The sequence below is a fragment of the Henckelia pumila genome, chromosome 3, assembly GCF_033568475.1.
Source record: "Henckelia pumila isolate YLH828 chromosome 3, ASM3356847v2, whole genome shotgun sequence".
Taxonomy (NCBI): Eukaryota; Viridiplantae; Streptophyta; class Magnoliopsida; order Lamiales; family Gesneriaceae; genus Henckelia; species Henckelia pumila.
In genome coordinates, this window is record NC_133122.1 from 29586078 (window position 1) to 29601706 (window position 15629).

Below are 15629 nucleotides of genomic sequence, written 5' to 3' on the forward strand. Positions count from 1 at the left end.
TTAACAATCAAGATACAGAGAAAAAGAGAAGATATACTCAAGCTCTGTATAGCCTCGAGTTACATGATATCTGTTTAGTTGATGAATACATTATGTTATTCACTAAATACAGATGGAATTTAGGAGTCGAGGAAAATGTAGCTATTCAGCTATTTTTTGCAAAAATGCCAAGTCCCTGGAGAGAAATGTTGATTAAAGAATACGTTCCAGGTCATCTTGACACTTTAGCAAGACGCGCGTCCTTTTTGAAAGGAAAATTGACAGAATGGTGCCATATGGCAGCATTACAAAAGAACTACAAGAAAATAAGGGGTATAAATAAACGTACACCTTTATGTTGTAAAGATAATGATCTTCCAACGATCATTGGAAACAGATCACAGGGATTTAAAAGGAAAAAATTCAGAAGTAATCCCTACAATAAAAAAATGAGAAGTTCTTGAAAACCAAGAACAATTTGGTCCAAACAAAAGGCCAAATCTTATAGGTCAGGAAAAAGAAGTGGACCTACAAGAACATCCCAGTAACAAGCTCATCACAAAGCAGGGGAAGAACACCATCAAGAAGAACTTTCAGAAGAACTCATACAAGAGCAAGTGAAAGTTTCAAGGATTGCAACTGCTGGACATGTGGAGCAAGAAGACATATATCTACAAATTGTCCAGAAAACGAGAAAAAAGGAGTTAAACTCTTTGAAGCAACACCAGATATGGATGATGCGGTCTTCTTTCAAGATCTAGTCCAAGTATATCAATTTGAGGATATCCCCTCAGATGAAAGCATATACGAAGAAGAGATATTGTTTAGTCAAGAAGATTCTGAGGATGGATCAGAATAAAGAAAAAGTGTTTCGGCATGAAACACATGAAAGTTTGGCTGGATTCTTTAGCCAAACCACGATATCTCATAATATGGTCCAAAGGATTATGAGAGAAAATCCAACGTTACAAAAATATCAGGGATTTTCGACAGGACAAGTAGAAAGAGTCTTAGGCAACCTAGGGCTTAGACAAAAAAGACATAATTTGATTTACAAAGTATCCAGAAGGGAAATGGCAATCCCCATGGAGTTAACAAGTAATCAAATAGAGATGCAGTTAATTCCTTTTGAAGAAATAAGAGAGGAATTGCAAAAGTTGAAAGGTGAGGTAGCAAGGACGATGTCTTGGATTCATATTGGAGCAATCCAAATAATGATCAAGACAACTTTTAAAAAAGGAATAGATTCACCCATAGATATCATAGTATGCGATAAAAGAATGGGGAATATTCAAGATGCTGTCCTGGGTACTATCTCAGGAAATTTTTGTGCAGGAAAAATTGTAGGAGTTATCTATCCAAGAATAGCCAACAATTTAGCTGACAGGGACTTTAGTCGAGCCTTGACGTTGCATCAAAACTTCAAAAAAAAGAGACTGATGAAAGGAAGGTAATAGACCATATTCTATTACATATCAAATTTCATATGCTCTTTTTAATACTCATCATTCTGAATTATTTATTAGAAATGAGTGCATTGAAATTCCAGAGATCTTTGGAAAAGTTGCTCATGCAATATACCCAGAAAGAATCGAGTTTCCTTTAATTCAGGAAACAGACATTCAAATTCAAGATAGATCGGTTCTATACAGAGACCTTAAAATAGAACCTCGAAGGTTATCTTTTCAAGGAAACCGAATGACAAGTAGGAGATGAGACAAATCTCCTATTCAAGAAATTCCACCAGAAGAAAAGAAGTTTTCTATAATAGAAAAACTTAGATCTCCAGAAGGATGGAAAGAAGTGAAAATAGTATTCGATATTACAAGTCATCGGAACCAGTTCCCTTGTAACTCGATTTACTATTTGGAACAACATGAAAAAGGAACTTACCAAGGATTGATAAATATTGGAGAATTGGAAGTTCAAATATGTGGAATTCCAGGAAAAGAAGTGGATCAGCTTATTCTTGGCCTAGAGTTTCTGGAGGATCATAAACCATGGAAACGCCTTGAAAAGGGAATAGAGTTCATGGCAAAAGAAAAGACTTGGAGGATTCAATAAGAATTCTACGAAATGGAAAACCAAAAGAATTGGATAAGGGACAATCCCTTAATCAGATTCGAAAACTCTGTTTACAAACAGAGGAAGAAGCAACTGTTGAAATTAGTAAGTCATGAACATGATTTACTAGAACGCATTAAAGAGGTAGAAAGGAGTAACCATACTCTACCTTCTGAAGCCTTAGGAAGACTAAAGGTGAATAATCTTAATCGGATTACTGAGTTACAACACAGTCTGTTAAAAATGGCAGGGCCATTTAGTAATCCCTTTAAAAAATGACAACAAGTCCTTTCTCCATATACATTCCGATAGGGATGTTGCATGAACAATATAAGGCTGAATACTTTGCAGCTTATATCGATTCGGGAGCAGGAATTTGTACAGCAAAAAGAGGAGTCTTCCCTGAAGAATGTGAAGAAGATTTGCCAAAAATTGCTGGACGAGATTTCTCTCGAAGAATTTTAATTCTTTGCAAAGGAATAAAACAAGCAGAGATCCTTATGGGAGGAGCAGGGCAGACACCTTGGTACAAGGTAAAGACACCACCAATCTATTTCCATGATACAGGAGCTGATATCCTGTTAGGAAATAACTTCTTACAAATGTTTAAGAAGTACACACAAGACAATGAGTCAAGAAGACTTATGTTCACTACAATTTGTGATCATAAAATTATCATTCAAAGACTCAAAGTTGCTTTTTATCGACAATTGCCGATAATATTTCGCAGCCAGCGTGGTGATAAAGGACAACCTTTTCACCCAAAAATGAAAGATCCAAGGAGGTTTGGAGAAACCATGTTGAAAATAACAACAGAACAAGAACTCCAAACAGAGGATATGGAGTTTCTCAAGGTAACTCTACATCATAGAGATATAGAGTTAGAAAATAAGGTATCCCTTGAAGATGTCAAAAAGAGGCTCAAAGAAAGTTACAACGAGCACCCTTTGGCATGGTGGGATAGAAATCAACTCAAAGCCAGTCTTACTCTAAAGGAAGGCAAAGAGTATGAATTCGTCAGATATAAGCCTATCCCGATGAACATAACAGATCAAAGGGATATGAGAATGATTATGAAGGAACATTTGGACCTTGGTCTAATCAAAGAAGGAGTTTCACCATATAGCAGCCCAGGATTTTTGGTCAGAAATCATGGTGAAATAAAAAGAGAAAAACCCAGATTAGTTATTAATTACCAAGGTATTAATAAAATCCTAGAGTTTGATGGGTACTTCATACCCAGTAGAGAAAATCTAATTAGCTGTGTACGAAATGCTAGAGTGTTCTCAAAATTTGATTGTAAGTCTGGATTCTACCAGATAAAAATGGAAGAAGGCAGTAAGAAATTCACAGCCTTCTCTACTCCACAAGGACATTATATTTGGGAAGTTATGCCTATGGGATTGGCCAATGCACCCCAAATATTTCAAAGAAAGATGGATAATCTTTTTAAAGATTATTTCAACTTTATGTTTGTTTATATTGATGATATTCTTATAGCATCAAAAAACATAGACGAACATGTTAAACACTTAGAGATTTTCTCTAAGATTTGTAAAAAAGAAGGACTGGTTTTATCTAAAAAGAAAGCAGTCATAGCAACAAGGAAAATTGAATTCCTTGGTATTGAGATTGATGAAACTGGAATAATTCTACAACCCCATATTGTGGAAAAGGTAAAGAATTTTTCAGATAAACTCAAAGATGTAAAACAACTCCAGAGTTTTCTAGGAGTAGTTAATTTTGCAGGGATGTTCATAAACAACCTAGCAATGTACAGAAAGGTGTTCAGTCCTTTGTTAAAAAAGGATGTCAGGTTTATATGGACCGATGACCATACTAAAGGGGTAAACCAATTAAAGGAGATATATAAGAATCTCCCAAAAATGGCTATACCCGTAGATGAAGATGATCTGATATTATTCACAGATGCCAGTGATGATTGGTGGGCAGCTATCCTTACCAAGATCACTCGAGATGGAGAAATACCATGCAAATACTGTAGCGGTCTTTTTTCAGAATCAGAGGCCATCAGATGGCATATCAACGAGAAGGAATTTTATGCAGTTAAAAGGGCTTTTGAAAAATGGTCATTATTTTTACTTGCTAAAAAATTCACGCTGAAGGTTGATAACACCCAGGTAAAAGTTTTCTTAAGAAATAAGATTGAATCTAAACCTGAGAAAGCTAGGTTATTAAGATGGCAAGCATTATGTCAAAATTATATGTTTGATATTGTTATTATTAAATCTCATGAAAATATTCTTGCAGATTTCTTAACAAGAGATGGAAGGCAGTGACGTGGATTCCATCATGAAAATGCAGAGGCATCTCAGGGAACACCTTGGGTTGCTTCAAACCGAGTTCAACCAGTTAGTCATTAATGCTGAAATGGCTGGCAGGTTACAACAAGCGGATCGGATCAAAGTATCTAATCGAATTACTAGATGTATGCAAGCTCAAACTCAACTATGGGCTGCTATTCAAGGGCCAATTATTAAGGCTATAGAGAAACCATTGGTTTCTCATAAACAGGAAAAGTTAAAACCATTGGTTTTACAAGAAGAAAAAACACAGCCACTGGTTGTAGAACAAAGGGTTGAAGAATCCAAAACCCAAGAAACAAGTGCTAATCTATCATCAGCTTTTGATGAATTGGATGAAGCAACAATTGATGAGAATAATTAATCAAGTCAACCCTCCGCCTCTGGGGTAAAAGAGGAAGAGATCAATCTTAGGCCCAACACTGACAAGGGTAAATCTAAGATTGATACTAATCCAACTATTATTTCTCCATTCCAGGTTTATCAACAGAAGTGGGAGAAATTAAAGACAAGGAGTGAAATCAACCCAAACACTTGCAGGGTTGATGTTGCAGGAATATATCCAAGGGTTTGGCTAAAAAACAATGTCAATCCTAAGGATGTAAAACTCTGGTATGAATTTGGGGCTTTGGCCTCAGTTTATACAACGTCATTAAGCTTCTCGGAGATATCACAGTTACCAAAATGGATCCAGGAAGCAGTCCAAGAAACATAGACAAATAATGATCATTTGTCCAGAGGAGATGTGATAGAACTATATTTCTTCAGTGCAGCTCCAGAGCCAACAGGGAAAGGATCATATGAACCCTTTCATTTCATCAAGCTAAGGAGACCTGATATGACGGGCCATAAATTTATCAAGGATCCTAAAGTTGAAAAAATACCTTTGGTGTCCACTTTTGGAGAAAATGAAATCTCAATCAGAAGGGCATGGGGTATTTGGGTCTGTCTCACCGAGATGGACAAAGTCAAATTTCCGTTCAAATTCTACCAGAATTCTGTGAATGGATCGTTCCTGTTAAATACAATGATAGGAAAAACTACAGCTTTCGCGGAAGAACTCTTCGAAAAGAAGAGAAACTTTTTGTGGAACAACAAGCTGCCAAGGAGTAAAGAAACTCGCCGAAAATTTTGTAACATGGCTCACATAGGAAGATGGTATGAGGTTATCTGCCCAGAATGTCCTGATCAGAAGGAGCCAGAGTTCGAAAAAACATTCAAACCCCGAACGGATCGAAAAAATTTTTCCGAGACAAGTAAAGGTGGACAGGGACCACCAAAGATGTGCTTTTTCATGGGACCACTGCAAAAGCAGAAGATGCCCCGACAACAATAAAGAAGACATGTGAGGAGCATAAATCCAAAAGAAAAAGGACGACATGTGACTCCTACACCAACAAACGATGCCATCAATAATGGCATAACAGGACAAGGTGAATAACGGGTGACTCATCCACTAGCTAAAGATGCCATTAATAATGGCATAAAAGGACAAGACAAACAGTTGTAAGATTCCCTGAAGTTTCTCGGTGAAACGAGTGGAACCTCAGCTATAAATACAAGCGTTCAAGGAAGCTGAAGATATCGATCATTCCCTTCATTGTTTTTTTACAAATAAATTGTTGTAATATTTCTTTTTCTATTGATATAAGTTTTTGTTTATATATTTTAAGAACAAGGCTACTATGAGTAGCTAAACAAGTTGTCTTCTTCTTTTCAAAGGAGTTGATTTATGTAATAATATTATGTCTGAATAATTTTTCTAAAGTCTCTTGTTATTTCATGCTCATATTTTATAATTAAATTCATATACCATACGCCTTAAGGAAAAAAACGAATTAAGGCTGTGCTGGGTGTCATTGAAGGAGCTTGTGCAAAAATCATCTGTTGCGACTGCGTGGTTGGAGTGTGAGAAGCACTTCGTAAAACTCGCAGGTATGACCCGACGACACTATGGTCAAAGAGGTTTTTGAATTTAATTCATCTTACGAAAGCATGTTGGACCCTAATCCAGAGTATATCGGCTGGAAACCTTGCGTAACCGATAGTTCGGCTTAGCCTGAACTGGTTTGATAGGTAAAACAATGCCACGTACAAATGATTAAATGCTAAATACTTTATTAAGACAAATTTGGGGACCACTAGGGAGTTGAAACAAAAAAATTGGAATGTAGGGAGTTAAGAGAAAGAAATGTTTGGGTTTGGAAATTTTAAAATAATTTGCCCTAATATTAATCAACCAAGAAGGAAACGCTAACATTGTATTAGTGAATTTCTCAAATTAATAATATTGATACGTGTTAATTTCTCAAAAAAAAAATGTGAGTAATAAAATTTATTATAAATCCATTGAAACTTATATAACATGAAATTATATGCCGCAAATAACACCAATAATATCGTATATTTGTCTCTGTGATCATTAATGGTTTCTTGATCTTTAGTCTTTACTAAATTATAATTAGATAAATTGTAGTCATATGTACGTTTGTCTCTTTCTCTTATATATTGTCACTTTATTTTTGTTCTTGCTTCTTTTTAAAAAAAAATTTAATATTTTCTTTGACGAGACGTTGATGTTTTTTCTATAATTTTTAGCCAAAAGATTTCTTTGATGTTTTTTCATGGTTCTGTTTTTAGTTTAGAGTTTAAAATTACAAATTGATAATTATATCATTAAAATATTTATCATATTACATAATTATATACCCTTGATTCACTCGATCTAATTTTTTCTCCTCATATAAATTTTTAATAGTTTCTAATAGAATTCATAAAATTTAAATAATATTTTATCAAAAATTTATTTTTTAAATCATTTTTATATAATTTTCAGTTTCAGAATTTTTTAAATATATATTTGTTGTATTTATATGAATTTTGTAATTTTTTATATTGTATTTTTATTAATATTATTTTTTTCAAATATTCATGCTATAAAAAAAAATTCATTTTGATACAATATTCATAATATAATAATAGTTATATAAATACATTTTAATGGTGTGAATATAAAAATCTAAATAATTAAAAGATATCAATTTTATATAGTTTCAAGATATGGTTGTCATTTAACTAAAAATTAATTTTGAAAACGATTATTCTCCAAACACTCAAATTTTAACTTGTATTAGCTTTAAATTTCTATTCCAAACACTCAATATTTTAACTTTTGATCAACTTCATAATAATCTCTAGAAAAATCACTTTTAGATAAGTCAAAACTCTCCAAAACACTCTCTAAAGCACCCATTGAGATTGTTTTTAAGAAGTGTTTTTGAGTACTTAAATGTCTACCTAATAAGTTTTGTGAAGCAACTCTTATGGCGTGTTTGGTACATAAATAAGTGTGGGATTTGTGTCATAATCAAGCGTTTGACTGGTTTTTAGTCAAAACAGAGGATACCACCCGGCCCGTGATACGACACTTTTGAAGTTTGAACATGAGGAAAATAAGTCAGGCGCGCAGAGGTGGTATTCTCAATCCTCCTTTCTACAATAACAAAGACAACCGAAAGAATTACCCAAAATACCCTCCGCCCTATCTTATCTTTTCTCATTTCTTTAGCCGCATTTGAAAGCCAGAATGGTCGACCCAGGTAACAAAATGAATTTTCTTCCCATTTTTCTCTGAAATCGGCACTTCAGTGGGTAAGTTCTTGTTAGCAAATTTTTAATTATTGTTCATCATCATTCCCTACAATCATGCTTGGTTTGGTTTTGGAATGAAAATGTTCATAGCCATTCTATCTATTTTGGATTGTAATGGTCATTCTCACTCCAAATTTTCTTCATTTATAAATTATTTTCCTTATTTAGCTTAATAAAATACCTAAAATAATAATCATAAAAATAAAATGTTATCAAATTAGGACACTATCATTTATAAATATAAAATTATGACAATTGAATGATGATGAAAATATTAATAACTAAATAAATAAAATTAAAAATATCACGTATATTATAAAAATGTATAATATAATAAAATAATTTTTAAATAATAACTATAATAATATTTATTAAAAGACACTTATTTTAATAAATAAAATACTAATAATAATAATTACTAAATTAAGATTAATATTTATATTAGTTTTAATATAAAGATAATTTTTTAATGATTAATAGACTATTAATAGTTATAATTTTTTTTTATTGTTTTTAAATAATTATTATAATAAATATTTTTTTAATCTATAATAAATATTTTTGAGTAGCTATTATTTTGAATTTTAGTGAAAAATGACTTGATAATTAAAAATAATTCTATTTAATTCCTGTTTTATTTTTTCGGACCAATCGTTTGAATGAAATAAACTTATCATTCCATTCATGTTCTTATTCAATTCCAAAGTTGATTTCATTCCAACTCTATTCCAGTTTTTAAGATTTTTGAAGTTTGATTTGATAAAAATTTGTTTAATGAGACTCGTTAAGCTAAACGAACCAAATTCAAGTTTTATAATATTCGGCTCATTAGCTCGTGAACATGATCGTGAGTCAGCTTTTAGATGAAAAATAATATAATTTGATATTTGAGTTATAAATTTTATATTTTTACTTATGACAAATATATATAAAAATATATCAATTAAATTTATTTATTAGAATAAAATAACAAATTTTATTAAGGATATTATATTTTTCTCTAAATATAAAATGTGTTTTTTAATGTATTCAATGAATATTTATATTTGTTAAAGATATTTAGATTCGATAAAAGTTCGAATAAACTCGTGAGCCATGAATATATTCGTTAAATAAAGCTCAAGCTCGGCTTGATTATAAACGAGTCAAACTCGAACATTCAAGAGTTCGAATCGACTCAACTCAGCTCGAATACATCCCTGATTATGTATATATATATATATATATATATATATATATATATATATATATATATATATATATATATAATTTTAATCCCCTGCACCCTAGGGTACAAGAAATCTGTGAGCGACCACTAAAATCCGATAATAGGTTTTAGTGGTGCAAGAGATCATATACATACATACATACATACATACATACCAAATTGGAGATGCTTTATATGATATCTCAAAATAGATTATATGAGCTAGATCTCGCTTTCATAAAAGAATATGAAGAGTTATATATATATATTCGATGGTCAATATTTTTACACATGAGCATAATTAATGAGATATTATTGATGTGGCAAATCATGAGGCATTGGATTTATGATTCGGGTAAAACCCTTAAGGTGGGTTGAAATCTACCCAATTTTGGATAATGACATTAATTACAAAAATGTGGGGATCTCGGGTTGCTAATCTTAACTTAGGGCAATTAACGATTAATAAACAATTAATCGAGTCAATTAAAACATAATCAAACCAAGAGCTAAATTTTTTTTTTAATATTGGACCTGCGCTCGATCGGACAAACTCATGCGATCGAGCGCACATAAAAGTTGAAACTTTCTGTTTTTCAATTTCAGGCTGCGCTCGATCGCACGTACTCACACGATCGAGCGAGCTCCAAATTCCAATTCTCTGTTTTTGAAAATCACGAGCCGCGCTCGATCGAACGTACTCATGCGCTTGAGCGCACAAGCTCTGTTCAAAATTCTGCAGAACTTTTGTTGTTGTCAACTGTGCAAACTCAATCCAAAATAATCAAAAACCAACTCAAATCATGGTTTATAAAATCTGTAACATGCATATATACATGTAGTAAGTTCCTAGCATCAAACCATGCGATTATTACATCAAACTAGTCGTTCAAACAGCAATAAACGACATAACTATCGTAATTCTCAAAAGTGTACTTCAAACTACAATATGATATCATGTTTGATGCTTCTAAACCTTCTAATTTCAACTAAAACTCGAGTCCTCACATGCTAGACTCTCTCCCCGCTGTCAATGACATCGATGATCATCTCATGTCCTCTCTGTTGTCATGCACACATACAAAACAAGACAACAACCAGATAAACTCCGGTGAGAAACAATTCTTAGTATAACCAACATATATAAAAAGTGTTAAATAAATCGTATCGACTCTATTTAAAACTCGACTCAACAAATAGAGTAATCAACGCTTCAATAAGAATTGATTCATATCACTTCATTGCCATCAAGATTCGTAAACGATCTTGACATAGATATCCATCTATCGTAGCCATTCCGGGCTAGAAATAAGGTTAACCGCAACCTTGGCATAGAATCAATTCAATATACTATCATATCAACTCAAACTCAAAGATCCACTACCTGAGATGGATCGACAACATCAAACATAAATCAAAACATATCAAGTATGTGATTTTTGCGGGCCAACTCAAGAATAGTCGTTCTTGAGTTTCAAAGTCCCTAACTCGTGATGTCGTCATTATACCTTCGTTTATCTCAATTCTGAACTCTTCAAATCTGAAAGATACATCAAATACACATATATCAAACTTCATTACGATCTATCGTATCAAAATCGAGTCGAAAACATCATAAGATCGTCAATCAAACTCATTTCAAACCTCAATAAAACTTCTTCGGTACAAAGTTGACGTCTTGATTCGTTGGCCTTTCAAACTCAACTGAAACTGAAGAATAAAAATTCTATAACATTCATATCATCTATATAACGAATTTAGCTCAGATATAAACCATCAAAACAGTCTAAAAACTCGATTCGACAGCATAGCGATTGAAAATCGGTAACCGACAAATTATCGAAATCATTTCTAACTTCAAACCAACTCATACGTGTATTCAAGTCAATAACCAGCTGATATATCATTCAAATCTTCATCTCAATAGCTATAATAACCGATTAACATGCTGGAATCAAGATTGAATACATTTAATACAAACTCCTCAATCCAGTTTCGAGATAGAATCGCATAAACAACGATAAGCATGATCAAGAACTCAAAACCTGATCTCTGCCACAAACTGATTTTGAAATTCATATAAAACATCATAAAACTTACACGAGATCGAAGCCCTCATCACAAGGATTCCAGAACAATTTACGGAATCGAAATCGGATAACCGGAGCAAAAGTTACGACAATTCGAAAATCATGAAATCAAACCGAAGCGAAGGAAATCGACTTCTATGCTCAAATTCTGAATTCCTTAGATAATAACACGTATTCATGCTGAGTGATAGAATTAAAATCTGATAACTTTCAAGCATAATTGCAGTTTAGTCCCTTAAGTCTTCAATATTTGCAATTTGGTCATCGGCCCTTATTTTAATTCAATTAAAATCCTAAATAATTTAAGAATATTAGAATTTAAATCAAAACTCTAAATATTCCCAAATTAAATATACTCGGATTAAAATCAAATTAAATTCGGATTAATTTTTAATTAATTTCGGGCCTTACATTTCTCCCCTACTAAGACATGAGTTCGTCCTCGAATTCATAAACAGTATAGATATGCAGTCTGTATACTCTTAAGAATAAAGAATAACTGAAAACTGAATAAGAACTCACATCAGTGAAATAAGTAAGGAAATCTCTGTCTCATGTCTTCTTCAACTTCCCACGTCGCTTCTTCAACTCCGTGCCGACTCCATTGAATCTTCACCAATGGAATGGTCTTCATTTGGAGTTGTTTTGTCTTTCTATCGAGAATCTGAATAGGTTGCTCGAAATAGCTAAGAGTGTCATCCAACTCAGCTTCATCAGATTGAATCACATGAGACGCATCAGATATATACTTTCTTAGCATCGATACATGAAAGACATCATGTATTCCAGATAAAAACATAGGAAGAGCGAGTCAATAAGCAAGATTGCGTATCTTTTCGAGAATCTCGTACGGCCCAATATATCGTGGATATAATTTTCCTCGTTTGCAAAATCGAACTGTGCCCCTGAACGGTGAAATTTTCAGAAACACTCTATCTCCCTGATCAAAAGACAATGGCCGTCGTCGTACATTGGCATATCTGGTATGTCTGTATTGCGCTGTTCTCATTCGTTGCTGTATCAGTTTCACCTTCTCAGTCATTTGTCTGATCATATCTGGCCCTAACTCAGGTAACTCAGAAACATCATCCCAATACAAAGGCGATCGACACTTCTTCCCATATAATGCTTCAAATGGTGTCATCTCTATACTCGTCTGATAACTGTTGTTATAAGAAAATTCTACAAGTGGTATAGAATTTTGCCATGTATTACCAAAATCAAGTACTACAGCTCTCAGCATATCCTCAAGCATCTGAATAGTTCGTTCAGATTGACCGTCAGTTTGAGGATGGTAAGCAGTACTCAAAGGTAAGCGCGTACCTAGAGCTTCCTGTAGGCTATGCCAAAAGTGCGAAGTAAACCTTGGATCTCGGTCAGATACAATCGACTTTGGCACACCGTGTAGTCTTACCACTTCTTGAATATAGAGATCTGCCATTTGATCATGACGATAATTCATTCGGTAAGGAATAAAGCATGCAGATTTTGTCAATCTATCGATGATCACCCAAACAACATCGCATCCTCGAGATGATCGTGGCAACTTCATTAAAAAGTCCATGAAAATGTGATCCCATTTCCATTCAGGAATCGATAAACTCTGTAATAAGCCACCTGGTTTTTTTCTTTTTGCTTTCACCTGTTGGCAATTCAAACATTTGGATACAAATTCAGTCACGTCAGACTTCATTTGTTTCCACCAGTACTGACTCTTCAAGTCGTTGTACATCTTTCTACCTCCATGATGAACACTGAAGCGACTGCAATGGGCTTCTTTCAAAATATTCTGTCTCAAATCTGTAATATTGGGAACAACTATTCGGTTATTCATATACAAGATATCATCATCACTAACCTTGTACTAAGACTGATGTCCTGATCGGATCATTTCAATTGATTTCTGTACATTCTGATCAGCTTTCTGCGCTTCTTTGATACGAATCATCAATTCTGGCTCTGCACTGATTGAATATACTCTCATTGGCCTTCTATCTGTCTCAAATACATACCCAGAAATACAACAATCCTCAATCAAATTAGATATACCTACCGTAGACAAGGATAGAGCAAACACCTTTCTACTCAGGGCATCCGCTGCTGCATTAGATTTCCCCGGATAGTATTTGATTTCACAATCAAAATCCTTCAATAAATCAAGCCATCGTCGTTGTCTCATATTCAATTCAGATTGTGAGAACAGATATTTCAGACTTTTATGGTCAGAAAAGATTTCAAATTTCTCGCCGTATAAGTAATGTCTCCAGATCTTTAATGCAAATACGATTGCAGCCAATTCAAGATCACGAATCGGATACCTGACTTCATGTGGTTTCAGTTTTCGAGAAGCATAAGCGACAACATGTCCTTTCTGCATTAAAATACATCTCAAACCCTGGTGAGAAGTATCTCAATAAACAACAAAATCACCAGTACCTGTAGGGATTTTCAAAACCGGCGCTGTAGTCAATCTCTTCTTTAGTTCGATAAAACTCCTTTCACAAGCCTCAGACCAAATAAATGGTGCATTCTTCTGTGTAAGCTGTGTAATAGGCTTCGCTATCGATGAAAAATCTCGAATGAATCGACGGTAATAACCAGCTAAGCCCATAAAACTTCAACTTTTTGGCACAGATGTCGGTCTCTGCCAATTAATCACAGCTTCAACCTTACTCGGATCAACCGAAATGTCATCTTCTGAAATTATATGACCAAGAAAAACGACTCTCTGCAACCAAAATTCACATTTGGATAACTTGGCATACAATTTTTCTTCTCTTAATGTTCTCAGTACAATTCGGAGATGATCAGCATGTTCACAGAGATTCTTAGAGTATATCAAAATATCATCAATAAAGATAATCACAAAGTCGTCTAAATATCTTTGAAATACTCTATTCATCAATCCCATAAATATTGTTGGTGCATTCGTTAAACCAAAAGGCATGACTATGAATTCATAATGGCCATACCTGGTTCTAAATGCAGTCTTAGGAATATTCTCGTCTCTAACCCTCAATTGATGATAACCGGATCGTAGATCAATCTTCGAATATACCGACGAACCCTGCAATTGATCAAATAAATCATCGATACGAGGTAAAGGATAGCAATTCTTTACCGTTGCTTTGTTCAATTGCCGGTAGTCAATACATAATCTCATCGATCCGTCTTTCTTTCTAACAAATAATACCGGAGCACCCCATGGGGATACACTCGGTCTGATATATCCTTTCGCCAACAAATCTTCAAGTTGGTCTTTCAGTTCTTTCAGTTCAATCGGTGCCATTCGTTATGGTGCTTTCGATATCGGCTGTGTACCTGGCATCAATTCAATACCGAAGTCTACCTCTCTGTACGGTGGCAATCTTGGAATCTCATCAGGGAATACATCTGCAAACTCATTCACCACTGGTAGATCAGTCAATTTCGGACTAGTCTTCAGCACATCAACTGCATAGATCAAAAATCCCTCTGCTCCCTTCTGTAACAAATCAGTCATAGCAATAACAGATATCAAGGGAATTTTAGATCTAGCACCCTTACCATAAAATTTCCATTCGTCAGCCATCACTGGTCTGAAACTCACTATCTTCTGAAAACAGTCAATTTTTGCTCTATACTTGGTTAGCATATCGATACCGATTATAAAGTCAAAATCAGACAAACCAAGAACAATACAGTCAAGCTCAACTTCATTACCTTCGTACTGTAGTACACAGTTTCTAACAGACTTCACTGATACTATACCTTTTCCCAATGGTGAAGATATAGATACTACAATAGTTAATGACTCAACAGGCAATGAATACAATGTAACAAATTGTTCAGAAATGAAGGTATGTGACACACCAGTATCGAATAAGACATAGGCAGGATAACCATAAAGAGAACAGTTACCTGCAATCACATCATTCGGTGCCGCTTGTGCTTTCTCTTCAGTCAGTGCAAACACTCGTGCTTGTTGCCTCTGTGGCTGACTCCCAGCTTGAGTTCCTCCAGTACGGCTCTGCGTTGATGGCTGAGGTTGAAATGAATGCACCGAGGATGCTTGCCTCTCTGGCTGTATCACTGGTCGAGATGATCCAGCACCCTGTGTATTTCCAGCACCTCTTTGTGGGCATACCCTTGCAAAATGACCTGTTTGATTGCATATATAACAAGTACCAAAAACTCCTCGGCATTGTTCATTGGTATGACGTCCTCCACACTTGGTACAAATCACATCAGAAGTACCGGATTTCTGTCCACCTCTGAATTGTCTAGATCCACTTGAAATAGAAGAGCTACTACCAGAGCGTTTAAACTGTTTAC